Source organism: Lycium barbarum, chromosome 1 (genome assembly GCF_019175385.1).
Source record: "Lycium barbarum isolate Lr01 chromosome 1, ASM1917538v2, whole genome shotgun sequence".
Classification (NCBI taxonomy): domain Eukaryota; kingdom Viridiplantae; phylum Streptophyta; class Magnoliopsida; order Solanales; family Solanaceae; genus Lycium; species Lycium barbarum.
The window spans coordinates 147,334,727-147,349,326 of NC_083337.1; the positions used below are offsets into that span (position 1 = coordinate 147,334,727).

Here is a 14,600-nt window from a genome sequence, read left to right on the forward strand (position 1 = left end):
ACATGGGTTGTGGAGTATGCTGTGCCATGTACACCTGTTCTGATATATGATGATATGATATGATATGGCCATCTGATATGTTCGACATGTGCACATTCTGATATGATATGTTACGGAGTTATTCCCTACTCTAGAGTTATGTTGTGTTGTGGCGCCAGTGTCGGGGTGGCGACCACGTTCTGTTCACCGAGTCCCTTGGCAGGGGCCGGATATGATATGGCATATGTTTCTGCATACACTCTTTATGTTCTGGAAATATGCATCTGATAATCTGGATATTATACTCATTTTCTGTATGTTCTGTTCCGGTTATGATTTTGTTCCGTAATGGGACCAGATACGACGTATGTTTTCTGCATGCACTATTTATGCTTTATGATCAGCATTTTGCTATTTTGGATATCCCGTTCATTTTCTGTACCTTCTGCTTCGATTATGACTTTGTTTACTACGTTCCGTGCTTTACATATTCAGTACATTTTCCGTACTGACCCCCTTTCTTTGGGGGGCTACGTTTTCATGCCGCGCAGGTTTAGACGACAGATTTGCTGATTCGCTTGCTTAGGACACCTATTCTGCTATCTTGGAGTGCTCTTTTGTCCAGAGCCTATACCTTGGTACAGTCTGCTACTGTTGTATATATGTATGCTATTCAGGGGTATGATGGGGCCCTGTCCCGTCTTATGATTCTGTCATGTTCTGTAGAGGTCTGTAGACATACTTGTGTGGGTTCTGTATATGCTCTGGGATGATATGATCTGTGACAGCCTCATCGGCTTCCATGTACTATGTCTGTGCATCTATGATAATTAATAACGACAATTGACTTTTACATTTAAATATATCCTGTTAATATACTGGTTTGGGTTATTGGGTACGTTTGGGTGTCCAGCACGGACACTAGTCGCGGCCTACGGAGTTGGGTCGTGACAGAACCCTAGGTTGATAATGGTCCTCCTTAACTAAATTCATGGATGGTTTTGAAAGGATTATATGATTTGTGGCTTGGGTTAGCTACTTTTAACTTCAATTTCGATTTTTAAACAAATTTCCAAATAGATTAAAATGTGGGTTTTCTTGTAAATTAGGGGTTTTGATGAAATAATGAAATTGATGCTAAAATAAGACTAGTGTGTGATGAAAATTGGTATTTGGACTTCCTATGCTTTGGGTAAACCGTTTTCAACTTGAATTTCCAATTTTGCCCTCGTGAGGGCGGGTTTCCTTTTTGAAGGCCTTTTTTGATTTCAAATAGTATTATGGCAATATGGGTATCATTAGTCTCGAAATCTAATGTAGAATAATAAATTGTTAGACTTTGATCGTTCGGAAGCCATTCGGAGGGGAAAGGCTTTGGTTTGATATTCGTGGCACCTGTTCGGCATTCGAGGAAGGTTACGACTTACTTATGTTTAGACCCCGGTTAGAGAATCGTATGTAAATGGTAGTGATTGACGGGGAAAGCATGATAGAACTTCGGGCATGACGTGGAGGTGGATTTCAATTAGGTTGGTATTGTCAGCTGTTATGTTGGTCTGCTGCCATATTTATTATTATTTGTGATTGTTGTTTGGACTTGCTACCTACATGATATTCCACGTATCTCATAAAATAAATGAACTAGGTATTGGTGATTTGAGTGGTTTTCGATATTTATGGTTGCTCACTTTGGTTCCCTGATTTGTGATATGGTTGGATTGATTTCCTGGCATTTGGAATATGATTTCTGATATTAAAGAATTGAGTTTGCATTTCACGGCAAGTGTCTGTTAATCCTATGTTATGTGATGTATTTGAGGTTGATTCCATGCATGACATTGCATCCCATATTTCATATCTGATTCATTGTAATTGGAATTGACTGTACTTATCTCTATTTCTTAATGTATCACTTATTATCCGGAAAGGAAGATTATTGAAAGGGAATGGATTATGATGTGCATTACATGGTAATGTGATTGTTGATCCCACTATATTTGGTAAATCAAAAATTAATTTTTTTAAATATAAAGTATATATGAAGAACTAAATTGATTCTTGAGGTTCATTTTAATGAATTTAAGAATATTTTGAATTTCTCCTAATTAAAAATAAGCTTAAATTACCACATTTAATTAGCATAAACCCTTGGCATATAAAATAATGAGTGAAAATTAATAGATGTCAAAATAAATCTATTTCTCTATCTATACCTGAAAATCCCGTGCTCACAAGTTCATAAAATGTCGAGCTGCAATTGTCACATTTTATTGTGTTAGTTTATAACAATATCGAATCACTTATGACCCTTTGGTGTTTGCTAATTTTCCTGCTAATCTTGCTTCCTCATAAATAAGTTTTTCCTTAAAACGTATCTATTTATTTGACTAAGAAAATTTAATAACTATGAAACGTATAAAAATATGATTAACTGCAATTATATTAAATTAATTATGTAGTTAAAAATAACATAAGTTACACTTATATTTGATTAAAATGACTATTTTTTGTAGTTGAGTTTGGGCCCGAGCCTCGTGCAACTAGTATCTAAATATACGTCCTTATGACACTTGACTTAAGGATTAGATAGAAGATTGGGACTTTTTTCGAGGGAGGGTGCCCTCTTTAGCTTAGAACTTTTTAGAATTCGGCAAATGATCAAAAATGTACTAGAAATGGTGCAAAAATGTTCTTCTTCCACTATTAATTCAAATTTGCCTTTCCTTTCATCTATTTGAATTAAAAAAATATCCTTAACGTATTAGAAATGACTTAAAAGTGCTATTTTCCCACTTATTAGATCAAATTTATCCTTAATATTATTTTTAAAAATTATTCCTTTATTAATGACACAATTATATAAAATTTAATTAAATTTTAACTAAACAGTGATGTTCAATTTTTGTTTTTATATTAGTCTGAATATATTATTTATACATTAACCAATGTAGGCATCGTTTGGATTGGAGATTATTTTATTAAGGTTTGTTAAGAGAATTATAGAAATTGTAACCAGGAGTTTGACAGATACCACTCGTACATTTCTAGCATAAACAAATTCTTGTACTAGTAAGTATAGTAGGCTAGAATAAAAAGAAAGAAAATAACTTTTTTTTTTGTTTGTTTTGGCAACCATGACCAAGGATACTCAAATTTCACCCTTTTCCAAGAGTACATATAGCTTAAAAAACAAAATGAATAGTTGGGTAAACTGAGTTATATAGGGTGATATGTACCAAATTCTCTTTTAATTCAAAATTTGTTTTTTTTTGTTTGACTCCCACGATCGATTTTTTTTTTTTTACAGTCCATATTCGAATTAATTGAACTGGAATCTTAAACAATTTTTATATAAACCAGGACAACAAAAAACTATTCTTCATACTTTAACCAATCGGAATATCCGGCAACATTTATCAAGCTACTTTAATAAATTTTAAACAATCAATATAGAAGAAAATTAACATATATTTATGTGATGGAAGTGAGGATATATATTTTCGGACCAAAGTAATCGTGCTATAGGTATGATTAAAGAGGCCACATGTTTAATTAAAGTTTAATTAAATGGCATATAATTGTGTCATATATTAAAGATTAATTTTAAACATAAAATAATATTAGCAATAAATATCCAATAAATGAAAAATGATATTTTTGAGTCATTTTTAATATGTTAAAGAATACTCCTCCCGTTTCAATTTATGTGAATCTATTTTATTTTTAATCCGTATTAAAATGAATGATCTCTTTTCTAATTTGAAAAAAATTCACTTTATTAAAAATAATTTATAGTTATATAAATATTCAAGACTTGTTGAATAATAAGTTTTAAAATTTTTTACTCTTTTTTAAATATCACATTTAGTTAAATGAGTTTACATAAATTGAAATAGAAACAGAATTGATTATCCAAACGAGTAATGGAAGGACGACATTCTAAAACCATTTTTTAAGAGGTTTAGAGCATTTTAAACAATTTTCGGTCTTGAATTCCCCAAATCCGACCCCCGGCCCCTTCTCTGGGAGGGTTTCAAATCAAACACCAAAAGTAGAAAATGCTTTATTACATCCGCTTCACTCTCCCAACCATTCTTCTCTCTCTTTCTTTCTCCTCTCCCATTTCGCAATTTCCCATCTTCTGAAAATTCGAATCTGTACATTTCACACCCAAGGATTATAGAATCTATTCACTGTAATCCCAGTGAATTTCAGATGAATTCCACAGATTCGATAAAGACCTTTTTGGCCGCTACTGGGGGTGACACCGTTAAGCTTTTTGACCTCTCTCTGGAGTCCCGTGATCCCTGCTTTCTTAGCTACATTCCTTCGCCCGGCGTCCAAGTCAACTCCGTCAAGTGGAACCACACTAGTTAGTTCCCATTCTATGATTTTTGTTTTCCTTCACATTAATTTCAAATATTTACAGTTTTGCTAAATGGATTTAATTTGGATGCTCTGGGTGTTGCAGATTTGGTGGTGGCAAGCGCTGGAGACGACAAGCAGATATCCTTGCGGAAGAAAAATGGACAGAGTTTGGGAACTATACCCACTGATGCCGGTGACAATATCGAGGTACTTTTGTTTACCTTTTGACATTTTGGTTGTCAAATTTAGCTGCAAAGATGAAATCTAAGATTATTTGGTTTTACCAGCAAAATATGCAAGTTTAAACCTTTGTTTTTTAAGCAAAAAGGGCCAAAAAGGTCAAGTTTATCATCCGTTACATTTTTGGCTCAAAAATTCCCCCCACCCCCCCAACAAAAAAAAAAAAAAGCCAAATAGCTCTTTTGCCAACGATTGCTCCAGAAAATGGGTCAGTTTTGCCCTCAATTTAAAGTTGGAGAGAAGTGCTTTTAATTGTGAAGACTTGAAAAACTTATATTGGAAAATATGAGACTTTGACTATTTTAAATTGCAGTTTTTATACCATGCCAATTTTATGTTTTATATAAAATTTAATTACCAACATTAATTTTTCAACTAATTATTTACTCTACTCTTTCCTTCAGATACTATTTCACCGACCTTCGATTGAAACTTTGCATGACTTAACGTTACAATAACTAATATAGTGTACCAAGATATAACTGAATTTACTGAATTTGATTTCTTTTATCATATCATACTTAAGTTAGTAAAATAAATTTATTATTATTAATGTAGAGAAATAAATTTTTAACTAATATGTAAGAAAAGATACATAATGTCATGTTCAGAAATAATAACTCATACCTACTGCATAAGGAACCAGAGGAAAACAAAATTATATGTCATCGTTTTTATTTGTCAAAATATGAAGTGTTTATACTACTTATTGTCTTATGTTGTTACCCCCCCCCCCCCCCCCCCCCAACAAACCCCCAAACACCACAAACAACAACCAAAGCAAAAAAAAAAAAAAAAAAAAACATTAAAAGAACAAGCACAAAACTGACCCATTTTCTGGAGCAACCGTTAGTAGGAATGGTATTTTTGAGCTAGTTGGAGGGCATTTTTTTAATCCAAAAATGTAACGGCCAGGGTTAATTTGATGTATTTCGAATAGTTCAGGGGTATTTTTGGCCCTTTATTGTTTTTTTCTTTTGGCTGCTTTTTGTCCTGCTGATAACGTGATCAAATTCAGTATGCCCTTTATTGCCAATTATTTCAATGGATTTCGGCAGCTTTATTGAAAATGGTGAATTTTGAGAGGTAAAAGATACGCTGAATTGCAGCAGCTTGGAGAAACATCTTTTTATCTCTATTTGTTGCTCAAATTTACAGGAAGGCTGATGCTCTCATATGATAATTTCGTTTAGAATGCACAGGATAGGTCTCTATGACATGTTCTCACATTAGGTTCCAAAACAGGATAGCATACTACTAGCACATCTCAAAACAGTGAAATTATTCTACACATTGACCAGGCTGCTTTTGCCGATATATCATTGATGCAACACGGAAAATTCTATGCTATGCTCATAATACAGAAAGGTAGTCTAAAGGGAAAATAAAAAGGATTTGAGTTGTTTTACATGGTATTAGCTTCATAAGAGCACATCACATGATTTGTGAGCTAGGCACACATCACAGGTTTGAATCTTGCTGCAGACATAAGCTTGGTATTTAAGTGGGAGAAGGGTAGATCGTGGGCTCATTATCCACCGAGTTTGGACTGTTCACTACGGTGTCTTGCGGATTTCTTGATTACAAAAAATAAAATATTGATTTTGATAAATTAAACATTTATCATCTAATACAGTTATACAGTGATGGTGTCGCTTTTGTTGGTGGATGTTGCACTCTACTCAAAAAAGGACTTGAGTTATTTTGCCTCATAGTAACTTCAAATATTCATTGTTTTATATAAAGTAACTTCGAATATTGACTCTGAGAAATCACACCTTTATCATCTAATACACTCACTTTGGTTAGTGGATATTGCACTCAGATATTCGTCAATATTTTGTGGTCTGTAGGGACATCAGGTATTAAATGATGAGTTTCAAAAAAATGTTAAGGAGCGTTAAATGCCAACTGAAAGGTCGTAGTTTCAAGTTCAAAAAGACATCTAGACGACATCGTTTGAACCCCGCAATAATTTTTTTAACCGGAAGTCAGCATGAGGTTGTTTTGCTAAATCAAGTGTTTTTGTCATTGGCTTGTTAAGAAAACCGTAGTTTACTACTCTATTTACTGATAAAACAATAAAAACATAGTGTACATCTTTGTACATGGAATCCACTTGTTGTAGATGTTGGATTCACCACTGTGTTTGAATTGGTCAAAGATAGAGTTTTGTAGGATAAAGGAATGGACCCCTAAGGTTGGATAATCCTATAGTTTATAGGTTAATGTAAAGAAGGATGCTGTATAAGTGAGCTTTATTGTTATCTTGTGGCAAAAGGTTAAGATGGGAATCTTGGTTAGAATAAAGTGATTAACTTCTGTCTCATCCCCCGCAATCAAACAGGAGAATTGGTTTAAGCTGTCACTTTTTTCGGAGCCCACATTGTTTAGTGGGCTGTCAGTCAGTTATCCAAAAGTACTTACTCTCTATCACCTGCAGGAGTCTATTTCAACAATTAACTTCAGCAACAAAGTATCCAGATATGTTTGTTCTGGAGGCAGTGGTCAAGTTGTGAGAATATGGGATTTGCAGCGCAAGCGTTGCGTCAAATGGTTGAAAGGTCATACTGATACTATTACTGGTGTAATGTACAATTGCAAAGATGAGCACTTAGCTTCTATCAGTCTTAATGGGAATCTTATACTTCACAACCTTGCTTCTGGTGCAAAGGCTGCTGAACTCAAGGATCCAAATGGGCAGGTTAATTTATTCTTTCTAAGTGCCACTTTATTATAAGCTGCTTACAGCTTCAATTTGCTTTTGGTACTTGGAGTGATGCTTTGTTCTCTGATGCCATCGATCTTTGTCTGATTACTGCAAGACCAGGTTTTGAGAGTGCTTGATTATTCTAAGATTAGCAGGCACTTACTGGTGACGGCTGGTGATGATGGATCTGTCCACTTGTGGGATACTATTGGTCGAAGTCCCAAGGTTTATTGTTTTGCCTTTTGGTGTTCTGAGATGATAAAATTTGATTCCGTTACATTTTGTGTTACTGCCTATATCCTTCTTGGTTAAAAGGGTCATAAATGGACCTTATCAAAAAAAAAAAAAAAAAAAAGGGGGGGTCATCACTGGAGAATTACAAGGGAATTCCTTTTCTATCTCCTCCATATCTACGTTGGCAAGTCAAATCTCATACCTAACTTGGCTAATTTGGAATTGACACTAGGCTAGGATATGAAGCATTTCTGGTAGAGTGTTCTCTAGAACACGCATCGGCCATGCATTTGAAACTTAGACTGTTCTCAGAGGATTTGACAGTCTTTTGCTCATATAAAGAGAAACTTATCACTGCTTTTTAAGGGTTGGCAGTCTTTTACTCACAAAAAGAGAAATATATCTCTGTTATTTGGGATGCGACTGTTAGAAATTCTATCCTTATAGCTTGTGAGCTTCAAAGCTGAAGTCTGAGCTTACGTGCATCACAAGAAACTGAATAATGGATTTGTGTACTGGATTTACACTCTCTTGGTGCTTTTAAATACAGTTCTTCCTTCTTTTTAACAAAAAGCAAAATACTGAATAAGTATTCATGAATTATAAGAAGTTTCCAGAGATATTTCTGAACCTCCCAATCCTTGTCTCATTACATACTTCCCCTCCCTACCTGCTGAATTTAAGAACATGTCATGATCCTTCCTATGTTGCTCGGACTCTTCACTTCCGCTGCCGCACCCGTGTCGACACGACATTGGCGTTAGTGTGGGTGTGGGATCCGTACCCGATCTGGTCAATCAATTTTGGATACTTTGACAAAAATCAAGGGAGAAATTCCAGATAGATTCAAAGATTTATGTAATCAAAAGCTATGGTGAAATTGAAGAAAATGGAACATCTTATATATAGAAATTTCTATGTCACTCCTTTTACTTTTATCTCCTCCCGGGATTATCCTCTTGATCATATTTTCTACTTAAGTTTTCCACATAATATCTCAGAATTTAGGTTTATAACTCTATTTTTAGATATTTGAATTATTTTTAGCCGAATCCCCGCACCCGTATCCGTACCTGGATCCGTATCCCCGAATCTTAAAATTTAGATCATGAAGGATCCAACCTCTAGATCCGCACCTGTATCGGACACCTGCACCTGAGTCTGAGCAACTTAGGATCCTTCTCCCCTGCCCTTCCTTTTCCCGTTCTTCCCTCCCTTTATTTGAAAGATGAATGTGGATGTTCTTCCCACTTCCTTTCTGCAAGTTCATCCACTCTTCATCCTCAGACATGCTTTAGTAGCCATATTGGTTGAGTTTGCTGAGTGCGGTGAAACTTTCTTGCTTTGTGTTTTACATTAACCTTTTACTAAATTTAATTTTGTGGTTGAATTCTTTTGGTTGATGTCTCTCACTTGTGTCTGTCTTGCCTGCTGTATGCAACTCAATTTTTTTAATGACTGGTAAATATTTTCACGTCTGATAGGTTTCTTGGCTAAAGCAGCATTCTGCACCAACTTCAGGCATTTGTATCTCACCATCAAATGACAAGGTTTTATCTTTATTATATCACTAATTAGTTAACACCTGTCCTATTGGAAGAAATGTTGATCCATCCTCTGGCCAAATGATTGGAAGCATTTCTTTGGTATGGTTTCACCCTTATGATTGCAGATTGTTGCTAGTGTTGGTATGGATAAGAAGTTTTACACTTTTGACTCGGGATCAAGAAGGCCGGCATTTTGCATCCCGTACGAGGCTCCATTTTCTTCACTGGCATATATTGATGATGGATTCACACTAGCAGCTGGAACAAGTAGTGGCCGAGTGGTATTCTATGACATTCGTGGAAAACCACAACCTTTGACTGTTTTACGCGCTTATGGAAATTCCGAGGTCATTTATTCTTCTCTTCTGAAAAAAGTATTTTGTTTGAAGTATCAATTTTTCCTCCACTCTCAAGTTCAGTTATATGTCAATTTATTACCTACCTTGGTTGACGAAAAATGAGGGGAAAAAAAAAGGCAAAACAAAAGTGCAGTTCCTATTGCTAGTGGATGGAAATATCAAACCATATAACAAGTCTACATGTACTAAGATAGGGTTGGATATGCTTGCAATGGTCTATGGAGGCAATAGTGGGGAGGGGGAGATGAGGTGGTCAGGTATGTGATCCATCGGTGGTCCTTTCAATACGGCATGTAGATGTTGAGACGTTAAGGATATCCAGCTTTGGCTTCTGTTGAGGGGAAGGTGGTTCCACAAGCTGTTGACCACCTACCTTGATATGTTCGGGATGTGGTGATAGGGTTCAAAAGCAGTACCTCACTTAGTCAAGCATGACAACCAAATTTCTGGTTGATCAAATGTGAAAAAGAATTGAAGATACTTCTCGGTGCAGAAATCAAAAACGTTGTTTAACAGGGATATCCTTCTTTCTTCCTCGGTTAAATGTTTCTTTGTATATTGTATATCGAAGCTAGACCAACGTGGATAATCTGATTGATAAGCTGGAAGATGGTACACAATGTTGGCTTTTGTGTATATATTGGGTGGGGTAGCTGATATGAGAAGCTCATCGTCTTCTTCTTCTTCTTCACACACATTCTCTCTCTCTCTCTCTCTCTCTCTCTCTCTGTGTCGGCAATAGAACAGAACTGTGCATCTCTGTATCTATTTGTACTTGAGTATAAGCAGACCAAAATGTTCTGGTTGTCTTATATATTTTTTTATTAGTTGCTGCTCTTGTCAAATTTATAGCCTGTTTGGCCAAGCTTTTAAAATCTGCTTATTTTGAAAAGTGCTTTTCAAAAAAGTACTTTTGATAAGAAGCAGTTTGTGTTTGACTAATCAATTTAAAAAGAACTTTTTTGCAACAATTTGTGTTTGGCCAAGCTTTTCAAAAAGTGCTTTTAAATGTCAAATTACGAATAAGAACATGTATAGATTTACTTAATAATTAATAGTATTATTAAATAGATAAATAATTTAAATATTTATTATGAAAGACTATGATTAAGCTTTCATTTTATTTAAGTAAAATATGAAAAATTACTTGGTTGAAGGGGATTTTGTGGTTGAATTGTTGTGTAACGAATAAGCTGTAGAATATCGTATTTATTACTAGGTTTAATTAAGTAGAATTATTTTAATATATAACTTCTTTTACCAAGGGCATTATTGCCAAGACAAAAATTTAAAAAATTGCATCTGTTTCTGCTTTCGGGGAGAAGCTATTTTTTTTAGCTTCTGAAAAACTGCTTCTGCTACTCCCCAATAGTGCTTTTTTTTTTTTCCAAAAGCTTGGCCAAACAACTCATGTTTTTTCAAATAAGCATTTATCGGAAAAAATAAGTACTTTTGGGAAAAAATAAGCTTGGCCAAACAGGGTGTTAGCTCTGTTCCTCATAGTTGAAACTAGTCTCTGATTTATTCTCTTATTAGCGAAGTGTAATATGAATTTACAGGCTGTGACATGTCTATGTTGGCAAAGATCAAATCCTGTAATGGTCAATGAACACAATTGCACAACAAAAATGGCTCTTCTGGGCAGTGCTGTGGATGACTCAATTTTAATGCCTGATCCACTTCCTGCTATGATATCATCAAGCCTGTCGACGACATCAGGTTCCAGAATCCCTGATCATTCAGGTTCTGTGGACTCATTTTCTTTTCCAGCAGGCAGTACTGGATCAAGGACACTCGGTTTATCTGCAGCCGAGGAAACACCCATACAAAGTAGTTTATGGAAAGGTGGATCTTTGGCAAGATTACACGCTCCTCTTAACTTTAAGGATGACATGGAAGTTTTTTCCCCTCTTGTCGAAGTTCAGCCAATTACACCTTCACTTGATACGTTGTGGGATGATCACGGAGGTCCTGATCAAAATGATCATGAAGGTCTTAAAAAGGATCTTGATAAGAAAACATCTTTGTTATTTCCTTCTTCCCTAAGGTTTTCCATTCAAGTTGAGGGTGGCAATGGGAACCACCCCATATTTGATAGGAAATCAAGCTCCTTGCCCAAACAGGTTTGCATTTTGTCTGGTTGATGTACTTGATCTATTTGCTTTTGGAAAACAAATCATTGATTGTTGCATATTTGGTGAAATTGTCAGCTGCTCTTCCATGTGCTGAAATGGTAGGCTTGTCTTGTTGAAATTCTAAATTGGTTCGCTGCAAATGGTGCTTTTGATATATAGTAAAAGTAATTACTGTCTAACTCCTTTAGAGCAATACCTACAGTGACTCTTGGGTGCTAAAATTAATTTGTGAAGTCAGTCCAAAAGGTGGCGTCAGTATTCTACTGCTAAAGTCAATAATTGGATATACCAGCACAATGCATGAGTTATTTTCCTTTCTTGACAAGTATTTCATATCTTCCACAATCTTGCAGGAGGATAAATCTTCTTCTCTGGCAAAGTTGTCTTCTACTCCTATATCTTCCCGGAGTGATGACTCTTCCTCCATAACTCCTCTAGAAGCTTCGGGTGGTGAGAGGCTATCTGACAAATTAACTCACCTTCGGCTGTCAGGAAACATGCCTTCTCGTTTTGCGATCTCGACATCTGGTCCTCTTGCAGCACGAACAATGTTTTCTGGATTACAGGATAATTTTCAAGCAACTCAGAGTATCAGCTCTTTGACCAGTTCTAATCTGACCTTGGCAAATTTGCACATTAAAGAAAATTCAAATGAAGAAACTTCTCTAGGATCATCAGAACATGTTCCCTCGAGTTCCACATACTTTTCAGTTGGAATAACAGGCACTACTGGACAGGATACTGTTGGTTCAACTATGCCCCTTCCTCGAAGATTTTCCAGTTACGCCGAAAGAATAAGCGCTACACCATCAGTCAGTGGCGGAACTCTTTCAGTTGGTTCTCCGAAAACTAAGAAAAATGGATCTGAAATAAAAGAGGAGCTTTTGAATGGCTTATTGTCTAGGTCTGATGCATTATCTGCTACAGCGGGTGGTGTTTTCCAAGCAATGAATGTACGAAACAGGAAAAGCTGGCTGTTCTTCTGTTTAACTTAGGTGTCATTTGTTATGATTCATCATTGAAGTTTTCACCTTTGCGTTCTTGAGGAGAATCTGGGAAGCATTAGCTGGTGAAAAGAGCCTTAATGATGAATCATTCCAAATGCCATAGGTTTATCTTTTCATTGGAAGTTTTCATTTGACCCATGAACTTTTACAGGGTGGAATCAAACAATCACAAACATCCACACCGCCTGAATTGCATCAGGGAAGCTTTTTCCCACTCCAGCTGCTTCAACGTCAGCATGAAGAATCTGTGTCTGCCCTTCAAAAATCCGTTCATGAGGGAATGAGGAATCTTCATTTAGAATTTTTGAGTCAATTGCATATGCTGCAGGTACATCTCTTAATTTAATACTTACCTAGTTCTTCAGTTGTATAGCATTATGTCACGTAGATTCTGGAAACATTATGCAGATGGAAATGTCTAGTGCTAATAACTTGATCTTGGGCAACCAGAAGTTGTTGTTCGAACGGCAGAATGTTATCTTGGAAAACCAGGCGGAGCTGATGCGGAGGTTCTTCTAGTTCGGAGAGAAACGCAGCAGCTTTGTCAGTTATTGGGATCAGAGTAGCTAGGGGTCTTGTTCTAAATCCGAGTAGGTCTTGTCACTATGTATTCCTTTAGTTTTAGCCATTATTGCAATATTTATTGTTTTAGAAGATTGTGCTGACATGTGTGGAAACTAGCGAGTATGGAAGTGTTATTGTGTCTATCTAAGGGTGTAGTTGGTAATGTTTTCCAACCTTCACGTTTCGTTGGTCGAAAATAAGCTTTCTGAAAAATCTGGAGAACTTCTTTGACACAGGTAGGGATGTCTAAGGGTGTATTTGGTAATGTTATCTGACTTTAACACAGGTAGGGATGTCATTTTCCATTCTCCCTTGTAATCTGAGTTCTCCAATCTTTGCATCATCCAATTTTGGGCAAAGGTATCGATGGCCCTGCAAACGAGTCATGATTTTTTATTTCTAACACCTCCAAGTCTAGGCATGACTATTGAACAAAGTTTTAGAGTACGAAAACAAACTGCAACCACAAAACAAATAACAAAAATTTCTCCATGATTTGTGGGCCGTTAATAGCGTGTTTCTCAAAAGTAATATAATTTGAACTTCGTTGTGATGTCAGTGGCGGAGTCAGGATTTATGTCAAGGGGGTTCAAAAATATAAAGAAGTCATAAATGAAGAAGCTAAGGGGGTTCAACGTCTACTATATATACATAAAAAATAATTTTCACCTTATATATACAGTGTAATTTTTCGCCGAAGGGGGTTCGGATGAACCCCCTCGGCTCTATCTACGTCCGCCACTGGTGATGTATTTGATCGCCAAGGGTAGCACCCAATATTTCTAGTTGATCTTAGAGGAAGATCGCCTTTTTGATCATTTTGACTTGAGAAAGACAATGTTTGATGATTTGATCTCTTTGTGAATGCCTAAGAGTTTATAGGGTATTCAGAGATGTTTTTTCAAGGGAATATGTATTCTTATATATGTCTGAGTTAGGGTTTAGGATAGAATAGCCTTTCAAGAAACTCTTAAGGATCTTAGAATCTGAAGATAGAGTTGACTTGTTTTGTAGAGTTTTATTTTAAATTTGGTAAAATTTTGATGTCTACAGATGCTCCTTACTTCGAGGTTTTTCGGAGTGTAGGCTTGATGAAACTCACTGATAGAACTTGAAGTAACCATAAAAATGGAGCTCCCATATTTGCAATTTTATTAAGGGCAAAGGTGCTAATATATTCCTCAACTTTGCGATTTAGAGCATATATATTCTCTGTTAAAAAAATGGTGTATATATACCCTTGCCGTTACAAAATAGTGCAAATATACCCATGTCCTTACACAAATAGTGCAAATATACCATTTTCATTAATAGGATTTTGTAAAAAATTATTTAGCTTATTTTTTAATTTAAAAAAAATGGCATGTGGCTTTAAAAAAAAGTCTACCCATTTTATTTGACTAGACATTTTTCTAACGCCACATCGTAATCTTTTTTCTGATGAATCGGGTCTGGTT

At 35.8% G+C, this 14,600-nt stretch overlaps 1 pseudogene; it reads left to right on the forward strand.

Annotated features, from left to right (window-relative positions):
- The first annotated feature begins 3,947 nt into the window (after positions 1–3,947).
- On the forward strand, positions 3,948–13,461 carry LOC132642544 (protein NEDD1-like; annotated as a pseudogene).
- The last annotated feature ends 1,139 nt before the right edge of the window (positions 13,462–14,600 follow it).